We start from the raw sequence: 13,297 nt of genomic DNA on the forward strand, positions 1-13,297 counted from the left end.
TTCCTTTTTTTTGTTTGCTCGTTTTCCTTTTCTTTCTCCTTTTCAATTTCTTTTCTGTTTATTTTTACCTTTGTTTTATAAATTATAAATCTAGCCCCTAAATTAGTACTAATACTTATGACACTGCCATAATTGATTTGGCACCCTAAACAATTAGTTTATATTTGTTTAGTATTTAAAAGACATTTAAATATTAGTTTACTGTAGTTTTTATTAAACTAGCGCTTTTAACTACTTTATAAAAAAAAGATGTTTTCTCCACCATAATTACCTACGCATTATTTGTCACCTCTCGGACATTTTAGATTTAAAGTTTGAAAACTTTGATGTTTGCATTGATTTTAAATTTGAAGTTTGAACTGGGTTTCTAACCGACGTGAGTTTAACAACAGTAGCTGAGGTGACGTGGCATTGTTAACGCAGGACTACTGTAGCCTAATTACCCGGGCGTCACAAATCTCCTCCACTACAAGAAATCTCGTCCCGAGATTTAAGCGATGGAGTAAGGGGGGAAAGGTGCTTGTAGCGAAAAACCTAACGAGTCTTCTCGGTCTTGGTTACTCTTCTCGAAGAGGTCGATTCATTATGTTGATGTCTTCATTTCTCTGCTTCAGGTCATCATGATGAAGTCGGCATCCTTTCTTCGGAAACTCCATCGTACTTACAAAAAATGATAAGTGGTATCTCCAGAAGAATTGACCTCTACAAGGTCACGTATCTGGTAGAGAACATCAAGGAGGGTGGCGGATAGTAACTCTCGAATCGAAACTTAAGAAAATATCAAGAGCAAAGTAAAGAGGTAACCTGGGAAGTTTCGAGCGGGCAGGCAATCGTTCGATGCCTGTTATAGGGCGTGAAAGGGTCAAAGCAACGGGAATAAGTATTGTGTCCGATATCAGACCTGAAGGTGGCTCGTGAATTACATACGAGTCCACGTGCGAGGATCAACCTTGGAAACAGGGGGTGTACATGAGAGTCAGGTTTTGATCCTGTGGAACTGTGGGTTATGGGCCCACCATGTGGGTTAAAGGTAGAAAGGGCGGTGATATTTTGCACAGTCATGATAACAAGGCATGTCAAAGGATAGCCTATCAATTATGTCGGCAACGTCGGTACCAAGGGCGAGGGACGAAGAGAACCATCTTCCTGCTCGTTTTAGTATTTTTTATAAACATCATTTATCCATATCAAGTATGCTTAATCTTGGTATATTCCCATTCTTTCATTTTGACAAATCACTCTTTCTATATCGTTCACAGGCTTCTGAAGATGCTAGGAGAATTGTTGACGAAGAACGAACTAATGCACGCATGGAGATTGAAAATGCTAGAGTTGCTGTACAAAGAGTTCAAAAAGTACTTAAAGAGAAAGAGAACAGTTCACAAAGAATTAGAAAGCAGGTAAATTGTATATAATTTTATGAGCAGCATATTATCTTGTTTTCTGTACTTTAGTACCAAGCTTACCTGGAACTTATGCCTGAATCTGTATTCCTTATATATTCTTTTATTTATGTCATATACAATTACTCCCCTTGACTTCTGTACAGTTTTTCTGTTCAAAACCAGTGGTAGTTTATTTTAATTTGACTATGCAACCTTCTACGTACTGCATCATACAGCAACAGATCTTCCTGCCCAACTTTGCTTTTATTGCTTGCTTGTCCAGATGCTGTGCTTTGACACTGTCCTCAATTTGTTATACTCATTGTATTACTTGCTCTATCTTGAGAATGTAGATTCATTCGGTTGGGATATAGTTGGTATTAGAGTATTACATATCCATTGTGAATAATTTTAGACTATTCCATCGAAGCATTTTGTCCTCATGCAATTTCTATTACATGTAATGACTTAATATTATGACTCTGATGATATATATCTTCAAGCAGTCCTATTATATTTGTTTGTTTTCTGGCATGTTGAAACACTTAATAAGTTATTTGTTTGTTTTTCTGGCTCAAATATATATATGACATTTCATGAAAAAGTTAGGCAGTCAACTATGGTCATGACTTAAAAAGTTAGGTGTATGACACACATGCGATGTCCAGAATAGACTGTTAGCCTATAATATCTGAAAGAACTGTTTGTATTCAGTTGCAGCCCACCTAATAGGACTGCTTGATTCCGTCGAGTATGGAAAAAGCGAAAGGTATTTTACGGTCTCTTTTGCGTTCTTCTTCTGTTACTTGCATATTTTCTGTGGTATCATTCAAGTCATCTACTGATGTCTTCCTTGGGTTTCTCTCAAAAGCGAAAGGTAAAAACAACATGATAGCAAACGAGTATGGAAAAAGCACAATCATTTTACCTTCTATATTTTTATCTGCAATTACATCAGACGTGCCCGTAGCTTTAGGAGGATATGTTGATTCATTATGCGAGATTGATGTATCAACCGAGCTAGCTGGGTCATCTAATATAACATGCTTGGTTAGTATTTATTAAAATGGCTGTACCATGAATGCTAGGATGTAACATAAAATAATCTTACTTGAATTACAAAGGGGACGAAGATCAACTTTCCTGTGCTTATCATCTCACGTGGGTTTGATTACCTGCCCCAACATATGATCTGCCCCAACATTAGTTCCTATTGTAATCCAGCATGGGCGTTCAGAAAGCAAAGAGAAGTTAAACATAATCACAAATAGTATGATTGTCAAATACACACATATAACTAACGACATTGTAAATCCACCAAATATGTACCAGGGATCCCATATGAAGATTGTTGAACATTTGTGATATCACATAGAGTACGGCGGTGAACAATCGGCCCATCGTCTAGATGGTTTATAAAACCATCTGACTTCTTAGTGCGATAAGATGCCCGCCTCCACGCGTTGATAAGATCCCTATGGTCTACCATTTTTACAACAGGTATGAGAGTTAGAGAACAAAAAAAGCATGTACAAATCACTTAGATAGATGTTGATACAACATCTATGAAACCAACACGGGGAACATCTATGAAGTCAGGTTACTATAACGATTAATTTGCATACTATAGGTATTCAGAAAAACCCAAGAGTAGTCAGCAAAATCACGCTTAAATACTTACCAATCTTTGAAAGGGATGGTTGATTATCCTCTTGTAACCTGACCATATCCTCCTCTTTTTTCTTCCGATAAGATTCACGCCTCTATGCATTGAACTGCTCCCTTGTTTCGCCAACATTTTTTTCTTCATTACATACAGCTACTGTTGCATGCTGCTCGGAAGTTTTGTCATCTGCATTACGTTAAGCGTAAAAACCACAAAGCCCATTAAGCTCATCTGGGAAAATGGACTAAACCTCTCTGATCCGCTACCGGAGATGTCGATTTGGAAGCTGTATAAGCATGCCTGTGAATACCTTGAGTATCACCTCGTAGCTTAGTCATACCATCCTTATTATTCTCAGAATACGACGGAATACCGTCGTTTGAAGGTTCCCGCCCTACATCTTAGCAATCAACAAAATATACGGTATGTACGAAACATTAGCAGCAATCTTGACACAGTCTTATACCTGCTCCCGTCGTGTAAATATCGTGAATATTTGCATGTAAGGGTATGAAGTTTGCATTGTAGTCTCCAACATGTATCCCGCTCGTAAGGACTGCAACACATAAAATGCATTCTGCCACTTTCAGAAATGCACGTGAGGCAACATTTATAACCAATCTTCGCACAGTATTATACCTGATTCCGTCGTGTAAACGTTATCAACAATTTCAGCTACGGGTACGATGCTCGCATTGTGTTCTGCATCACTTCTCCCGCTTGTAAGACCTGGAAGACATTATGCATACAGTCTGTCACTATCAGATATTCAGGTCTCGCAACTAAACAAAAACATGGTAGACTGCATCATACCTGTAGTTACGTCATCTTCTGGTAGATGTTCGCGTGCCGTGCTTTTTGAATTCCCCATATGCAACTATTGAATGGCAAAAATCATGAAGACAGAAATGGTAGTTCTTTGATGATCTTCGCCAACATGGTAATTTCTTCTACATCTTTGACATTCTGCAAGGGTTATTGTTCTACATATATACTGCAACATGTTGCTAGCATATACTGCAATTGTATTTTATTCTACATATATACTGCAATGGCACTTTCATCTACATCTTCTACATCTCTATACTTTATTAGAATGCAAGTGTTTTTGTTCTATCTTTAGTTCAGCACAAGTGGAAACATACTCTTGGGTCCTGTATGGTTTATGTTTTCTTTTTTGCCATATTCACTCAAGTGCAGGATGCAGGATACTCCTTGGTACAAAAAAAATGCCAATTGCCAACTGTAAACATGTGTACTTGAGTCTATTTTTAACATGAAAAAAACCTAAACTGTGTGCAACAGAAATCAATCTCGCAGGCGGATCCATCCCTGTGAAAGCACTTGCCATGGCTGTATGACATGCGATGGATGTATGGGCTGTGAGATGTATGAGATGCGATTGTATGGCATTTGAGATGTATGAGATGCGATTGACGTATGAGATGGTTTGTATACCTATTTTTCGGATCCAGGACGTGTTCTGGCCGGATCCTGGACATGTCCGCGTATACTCGTCTAGGATCAGCGCCGGATCCTGGATCAAGGGCGAGGATTTCAGCGCGGCGGCGAAGTGATGGAGGGCGGCGGCGACCTGATCCAGGACCAGCGCCGGATCGTCGAGGTGTTCAGCGCAGCGGCGAAGTGATGGAGGGCCGCGTCGACCTTGTCCAGGATCGACGCGGATGGAGGACGGCGAGTGAAGCGGGGGCGGCGACCTCGACCACGATGGAGGGCGGCGACGATGGAGGGCAGCGACTGAAGCGCGGCGGCGCAGGGATGTAGGGCGGCCACGAAGGGAGACCTCGCTCGATAACAGGACTCGTCGCTCCTACGTGCGTCCGCACGGTTTTTCTGTCGCTTGTTAACCGTCGTAGGTTTTTCTGTCGCAGGTTAACCTTCGTACGTCTATTGAGGGTCACATGTGGATAGGTGCGGGTTCGGGCCTCAGGAGGAGGTTTTTTTGGTTTGTGGTGGCTTAGTCAGAGGTGGGAGGAGGTACCAAAATAAACCATGGGAGGTGGGACTAAAAAAAACCTGGAAGCGAGACTACCAACTGCTCCCTTAGGAGTAGAGATAAGTTATCGCAACGGTTTTCGATAAGTAAGAGTGTCGAACCCAACGAAGAGCTAAAGGTAGAACAAATATTTCCTCAAGTTCTATCGACCACCGATACAACTCTACGCATGCTTGACGTTCGCTTTACATAGAACAAGTATGAAATTAGAAGTACTTTGTAGGTGTTGTTGGATAGGTTTGCAAGATAATAAAGATTACGTAAATAAAAAGTAGGGGCTGTTTAGGTAAAGACACAACTAAATTAGTTTTAGTAAAGAGCTTTTGGTTACGAGAAAGTTATTTGTCCCTAGGCAATCGATAACTAGACCGGTAATCATTATTGCAATTTTATTCGAGGGAGAGGCATAAGCTAACATACTTTCTCTACTTGGATCATATGCACTTATGATTGGAACTCTAACAAGCATCCGCAACTACTAAAGATCATTAAGGTAAAACCCAACCATAGCATTAAAGTATCAAGTCCTCTTTATCCCATACGCAAACAACCTACTTACTCGGGTCTGTGCTTCTGTCACTCACGCCATCCACTATAAGCAAATCATGAACATATTGCAAACCCTACAGCGGGAATCCCTCACGCTTGCGCGACACGGAAAGCACCATAGGACAGCACCAATAATAAAACATGCAACTCAAACCAATCTTGATCATCAAATAACCCATAGGACAAAACGGATCTACTCAAACATCATAGGATAGCCATACATCATTGGGAAATAATATATAGCGTTGAGCACCATGTTTAAGTAGAGATTATAGCGGGTAAGAGAGAGGTTACACCGCTGCATAGAGGAGGGAAGAGTTGGTGATGATGGCGGTGAAGTTGTTGGTGAAGATTGCGGTGATGATGATGGCCCCCGGTGGCACTCCGGTGCCACCAGAAGCGAGGGGGAGAGGCCCCCCCCTCCTTCTTCTTCTTCTTCCTTGACCTTCTCCCTAGATGGGAGAAGGGTTTCCCCTCTGGTCCTTGGCCTCCATGGCATGGGAGGGGCGAGATCCCCTCCGAGATTGGATCTGTCTCTCTGTTTCTGCGTTCTCAGATTCTTCCCTTTCACCGTTTCTTATATTCCGGGAGATCCGTAACTCCAATTGGGCTGAAATTTTAACACGGTTTCTATCCGGATATTAGCTTTCTTGCGGCGAAAGAAGGGCATCAACCGCCTTACGGGGTGGCCACAAGGGTCAGGGGCGCGCCCAGGGGGGTGGGGCGCGCCCCCTGCCTCGTGCCTCCCTTGGGCACCGTCTCGCGTGGTTTTTCTTCCCAAAAATCATATATATTCCAAAAAAATCTCCGTCAGTTTTTATCCTGTTTGGACTCCGTTTGGTATGGATATTCTGCGAAACAAAAAACATGCAACAAATAGGAACTGGCACTGGGCACTGGATCAATATGTTAGTCCCAAAAATAGTATAAGAAGTTGCCAAAAGTATATGAAAGTTGTAGAATATTAGCATGGAACAATCAAAAATTATAGATGTGACGGAGACGTATCACACACCTCGTGGTCGTAAGTGCACTGTACCAATATGTGGTCCACAGTGTCCTCCTCTTGCAAGCATGTACAACATGGTGAGGTGGTGTCCTGTAGACCATGCCTGGTACGCCCGCCAGAGGTCCACACACGGTACTACACGGCCAGCCACGCAAAAAATTTGCACTTAAGTAAGGCCCAACCCTTCCATATGCATTCGAATGTTGGTGTTCTCGTCAGACCCAAACACAACCTGTGATAAGTAGAGCGGGCTGAGTAGACCCCAGAAACATCAGCTGGCCACCTGAATTGGTCCGGCAATTGTGTATCCCTTGCCACCCTCGAAATTGCAAGTCTGAGGTGCATGAGCTGCATCAACGCCAAGAAAGGGGTGGGTGCATTGATGTCGCGCTCATCTGTTTTCTGTGAGCGCCTATTCGACTGTGCGACTGTTGATCGTGCGGGTATTTACCAAAGACAGAATAGCCGGTGCTATATCTCGCACCGTCAATCCATTAATCCATCGGTCCCTCCAGAAGAGAACCCTGCTGCCGATGCCTACTGTGATCGCAACCAAACTGTTGAACACCTCTTTAGCCTCGTTGTCAACCAAGAACGGGATTCCTTGCCATGGTCGTTCAGGGTCTGTATGTCGCAGCCACTCCCACCGTACTCTGAGCGCCAAAGCTTGTAACCTGAGGTTTTTAATACCCAAACCTAGCAAGTTGGGTGGCATATTGTGTTCCACGCCACCAAGCACTGCCCTTCGTTAGACTTCTCCTTCCCAGCCCAAAAGAAGGATCGCATCCAACCATTTATCTCTTCAAACACCCAAGCCGGCGCCTCGAGGATCATAAGCTGATGTATGGGTCTGGCGGAGACCACTGATTTAATGGGCACAAGCCGTCCGGCCTATGAATGAGGCCTTTCTGTCAGGCCGGGATGAACTTTTTCACTTGGTCAAGTAGGGGCTGCCGGTCATTTTTCGTAAGCTGGTTGATAGATAGAGGGATGCCCAAGTATTTGCATGGAAATTTGCCTATAGCACATTGAAGGATGGTAGCAATCATATTCTGGTCCTCCTCCGATCCTCGTATGAGCACAACCATCGACTTCTTATAGTTAACCCAGAGCCTAGAGGCTTCGCCAAAACTGTGTAGGGCTGCTCGCACAAACTGTAGATCCTGGTCGGAGGGTTTGATAAACAGAGCAACATCGTCCGCATAAATGGATAAACGTTGTCTTGCCGAGACCCCTCTGATCGAGCTGACCACCCCCGCGTCCTCGGCCTTTCTCAAAATGGCCGAGAGCGCCTCCATCGCAATCATGAACAGGAGCGGAGAAATCAGATCTCCCTGACGCAAACCACATGCATGCATGAAACTGAAACTCGGAACTCCATTCACAAGCACTTTGGTGCTAGCAGTCTACAGTAGAATGGCAATCCAGCGCATCCAAGTCTCGCCGAACCCTTTATGCCGTAGCACCTGGAACAAAAAGGGCCAGGACAGAGTGTCAAAAGCCCTAGTTATGTCCAACTTCAGAAACACTCCCGGGGTTTTCATAGCGTGCATTTTCTTTGCCACTTGCCGGACTAACAGAAAGTTATCATGAAGGCATCTTCCTCGTATAAACGCTGACTGGTTGCAAGTGACAATATCTATCATGCGTCTTCTGGCGCGACAAGCCAACGCTTTGGCAAATAACTTGGCAAAGCTGTGTGTCAAGCTTATAGGTCGAAAGTCTCCAACTTCCTCTGCGTCTGCACGTTTAGGGATTAAGGTTATGGGTGCTTTATTAAGCTTGCCAAATCCAAGTCCATCCCCCACATACAGCTTCATGAAGGCTGCCATGATGTCGTGCTTGATGATCGGCCAAGCCTTTTGATAAAAAAATCCCCATGAACCCGTCCGGCCCCAGAGCTCTGTCCGCCGGCAACTCCTTAATTGCATTCCAAATTTCCTCCTTAGTGAAGATATCCTCTAGCTCGTGAAGATCCAGGGTCTCCATACCCAAGTAATCCAGGTCGAGCGTGTGATCCCTTGCCGTCTGGTGCCCTAGCAGATGAGCATATGTTTCAGAGAATATCTGCTCTTTTCTAGCTTGATCCGTAATTATGGTGTCTCCCTGCTTAATGTGGGCGATATAATTCTTTGCCCTTCTCCCATTCGCAACCGCCTGGAAAAGTTGCATGTTAGCATCCCCTTCATGGATCGAACGCAAGCCCAAGTAACGTGACCTTGAAAGTGCACCACAGCCAAAGTTCCTCCTCGCTGAGATGTCGCCTCTCCTGGGCTTGTTCAAGTCTTAGGATAATCCAGTTAGCCACAGCCATCATGAGCTTAATGTTCCCGGTCTTTTTCTGTCCCCACGCCTGCAACGCTATGGCTGTGTTATGAAGCAGAGCGTCCAGGCGCTTGAAAGGGTCTACAATAGCCTCATCACACACCCATGCTTGACGGACAACATCTTCAAAGCCCTCCAGCTTGGTCCAATATAGCTCGAAGCGGAATCTAGGTTTTGGGCTGCAGATCACGTTGGTGCATAAAAGCAGCGGGGCATGGTCCGACACACCGGTAGCTAGCGCTTGGAGCAAGCAATCCGCGTTTGCCAATTCCCAGTCAACAGAAACAAGCACCCTGTCGATCTTAGTAAGCGTCAGACAATCCCAGTCGTTCGTCCAAGTGAAACGCCTCCCATGCATATATAACTCCTTGAGCTCCATCTCATCCACAAAGGCACTAAACTTGTTCATGATACGGCGATTAATGTTGGCATTATTCTTCTCCGAGGCACGAAGGATCATATTGAAATCTCCTAAGAGCATCCATTGGCCATGGCAGACCGCTCTTCTCGCCTTTAGCTCCTCCAAGAATGCAATCTTATCAGCATCCCCTTGGGGGCCATACACCATGGTGATCCACCACTTTTGCTCGTCCTTATTGTGAACAAGCCCGGTTAGACAATGTGTCTCATAGGTCACATTGTCCACCGTAAACCTAGTGGAATCCCAAGCGAGTAGGATGCCACCACGTGTCTCAGTCGCCGGGAGGTAGGAAAACCCATCAAATGATGGTCCAATACATTGCATAATGAGATACGAGTCAAATACATCCATTTTGGTCTCCCGAAGACAAACTATGTTACATTTCACCGATGCGATGAACTCACGGACCGCCTTCCTCTTTGCTGGATTGTTAAGACCTCACACGTTCCAGCATAAAATAGATGGGTTTAAATCCATGGGCAAGATGTAAAGACTCCAACACCGACCGTACATGTCCCTAGTGCGCAGAGATCACTATCCCACTGTCACCCGCAAGGTCTTCACAGCGTGGCAGAGACTTGCCGAAGATGGCGGCAATCACACGTACATGCTACTCCCGTAGCGGCGAATCGAACAGGTCCTTCAACTCGGCCACCACCGACTCATCCGGCACCAGGTCGTCAGGGACAAGCCCCAGGGCACGGAGCAGCATGTTCTCCGCCAGCGTTGCTTTGGCATTGGCCGCAGAGCTAGCCTTCTTTGTCGCCCTGGTCGTACGCCTCGGAGTGAATGGCTCTGCCTCGGGCCGCAGAGATGAGGCCTACACTTCCTTGATCAGGGGTGGAGCTAGCCTCTTGATGATATCGGCGCAAAAAGTCTTCAGTTTTGAGTAAGCTACTGCCTCCTGTGGTGTCATGCCTGAGCTAGCAATGTCCTCTCCATCCCCGTGCTGAGCCATCCCTCCTTGATTGTCACTCTGTCCGACAACTACCAGTGCTAACTCATCCGCATTAGCGCCTGAAGTGGCCACTTGCCCACCCTGAAGCTCAACTCCATTTGCGGTAGCTAGCACAGGGAGCGTCCTGCATGGCTCATGCAGCAGTGGGGTGGGCACCCCAATGTTGCATGTATGCGATCCATCATCCACAGTGGCACCCGATTTGTCGCGATCCTCCTTGTCCTTCACCATTGCCCCACTTTCCTCCGGGATTTGAGCCTCCTGGCCCACCTCAACTTCCAATGACGGGCCATGGATCCCGCCCGCCTTGCAATCCACGTCCGCTCTCACAGGACCGATCAGGTCTATCGGTTGGGCAAGCCGAACCGCCAGCTGCGTCGAGATCTGATGCGTGGCCGCCTGTGAAGCTGTGTCGCCAATCGATGCATCCAACATGACCCCCTAACTGACCAGAGGTGGGGTCTCCACGTCGTGATCCTTCCCACTTGCCTGAGCCGCAGCCCGAGTGTTGGAAATATGCCCTAGAGGCAATAATAAATTGGTTATTATTATATTTCCTTGTTCATGATAATCGTTTATTATCCATGCTAGAATTGTATTGATAGGAAACTCAGATACATGTGTGGATACATAGACAACACCATGTCCCTAGTAAGCCTCTAGTTGACTAGCTCGTTGATCAATAGATGGTTACGGTTTCCTGACCATGGACATTGGATGTCGTTGATAACGGGATCACATCATTAGGAGAATGATGTGATGGACAAGACCCAATCCTAAGCCTAGCACAAAGATCGTGTAGTTCGTTTGCTAAATCTTTTCTAATGTCAAGTATCATTTCCTTAGACCATGAGATTGTGCAACTCATGGATACCGTAGGAGTGCTTTGGGTGTGCCAAACGTCACAATGTAACTAGGTGGCTATAAAGGTACACTACAGGTATCTCCGAAAGTGTCTGTTGGGTTGGCACGAATCGTGACTGGGATTTGTCACTCCGTGTAAACGGAGAGGTATCTCTGGGCCCACTCAGTAGGACATCATCATAATGTGCATAATGTGACCAAGGAGTTGATCACGGGATGATGTGTTACGGAACGAGTAAAGAGACTTGCCGGTAACGAGATTGAACAAGGTATCGGGATACCGACGATCGAATCTCGGGCAAGTATCGTACCGATGGACAAAGGGAATTGAATACGGGATTGATTGAATCCTCGACATCGTGGTTCATCCGATGAGATCATCGTGGAACATGTGGGAGCCAACATGGGTATCCAGATCCCGCTGTTGGTTATTGACCGGAGAGTCATCTCGGTCATGTCTGCATGTCTCCCGAGCCCGTAGGGTCTACACACTTAAGGTTCGATGACGCTAGGGTTATAGGGAATAGATGTACGTGGTTACCGGATGTTGTTCGGAGTCCCGGATGAGATCCCGGACGTCACGAGGAGTTCCGGAATGGTCCGGAGGTAAATATTTATATATGGGAAGTCATCATACGGTCACCGGAATAATTCGGGGGTTACCGGTATTGTACCGGGACCACCGAAGGGGTTCCGTGTCGGGGAACGTAGCAGAAATTCAAAATTTTCCTACGCGTCACCAAGATCTATCTATGGAGAAACCAGCTACGAGTAGAAGGAGAGTGCATCTACATACCCTTGTAGATCGCTAAGCGGAAGCGTTCAAGTGAACGGGGTTGATGGAGTCGTACTCGTCGTGATTCAAATCACCGATGATCAAGTGCTGAACGCACGGCACCTCCGCGTTCAACACACGTACAGCCCGGTGACGTCTCCCACGCCTTGATCCAGCAAGGAGAGAGGGAGAGGTTGAGGAAGACTCCATCCAGCAGCAGCACAACGGCGTGGTGGTGGTGGAGGAGCGTGGCAATCCCGCAGGGCTTCGCCAAGCACCATGGGAGAGGAGGAGGAGGGAGAGAGGCAGGGCTGCACCAAGAGGGAGAGAACTCATGTGTATGGCAGCCCCAAACCTCATCTATATATAGGGGGAAGGGGGGGCTGCGCCCCCTTTAGGGTTTCCCACCCCCAAGGGGTGCGACCAGCCCTAGATGGCAAAGGGGAGGCGGCCAAGGGGGGAGAGGAGAGGGAGGCGCACCAATATGGGCCTTAAGGCCCATCTGGACTAGGGTTTGCCCCCTCCCACTCTCCCTTGCGCCTTGGCCCCCTTGTGGGGGGCGCACCAGCCCTTCTAGGGGCTGGTCCCCTCCCACACTTGGCCCACGCAACCTTCTGGGGCAGGTGGCCCCACTTGGTGGACCCCCGGGACCCTCCCGGTGGTCCCGGTACATTACCGATATCGCCCGAAACTTTTCCGGTGACCAAAACAGGACTTCCCATATATAAATCTTTACCTCCGGACCATTCCGGAACTCCTCGTGACGTCCGGGATCTCATCCGGGACTCCGAACAACATTCGGTAACCACATACAAGCTTCCTTTATAACCCTAGCGTCATCGAACCTTAAGTGTGTAGACCCTACGGGTTCGGGAGACATGCAGACATGACCGAGACGTTCTCCGGTCAATAACCAACAGCGGGATCTGGATACCCATGTTGGCTCCCACATGTTCCACAATGATCTCATCGGATGAACCACGATGTCAAGGACTTAATCAATCCCGTATTCAATTCCCTTTGTCTATCGGTATGTTACTTGCCCGAGATTCGATCGTCGGTATCCAATACCTTGTTCAATCTCGTTACCGGCAAGTCACTTTACTCGTTCCGTAACACATCATCCCGTGATCAACTCCTCGGTCACATTGCGCATATGATGATGTCCTACCAAGTGGGCCCAGAGATACCTCTCCGTTTACACGGAGTGACAAATCCCAGTCTCGATTCGTGCCAACCCAGCAGACACTTTCGGAGATACCTGTAATGCACCTTTATAGCCACCCAGTTACGTTGTGACGTTTGGTACACCCAAAGCATTCCTACGG

The sequence above is a fragment of the Triticum dicoccoides genome, chromosome 5A (assembly GCF_002162155.2).
Source record: "Triticum dicoccoides isolate Atlit2015 ecotype Zavitan chromosome 5A, WEW_v2.0, whole genome shotgun sequence".
Lineage (NCBI taxonomy): Eukaryota > Viridiplantae > Streptophyta > Magnoliopsida > Poales > Poaceae > Triticum > Triticum dicoccoides.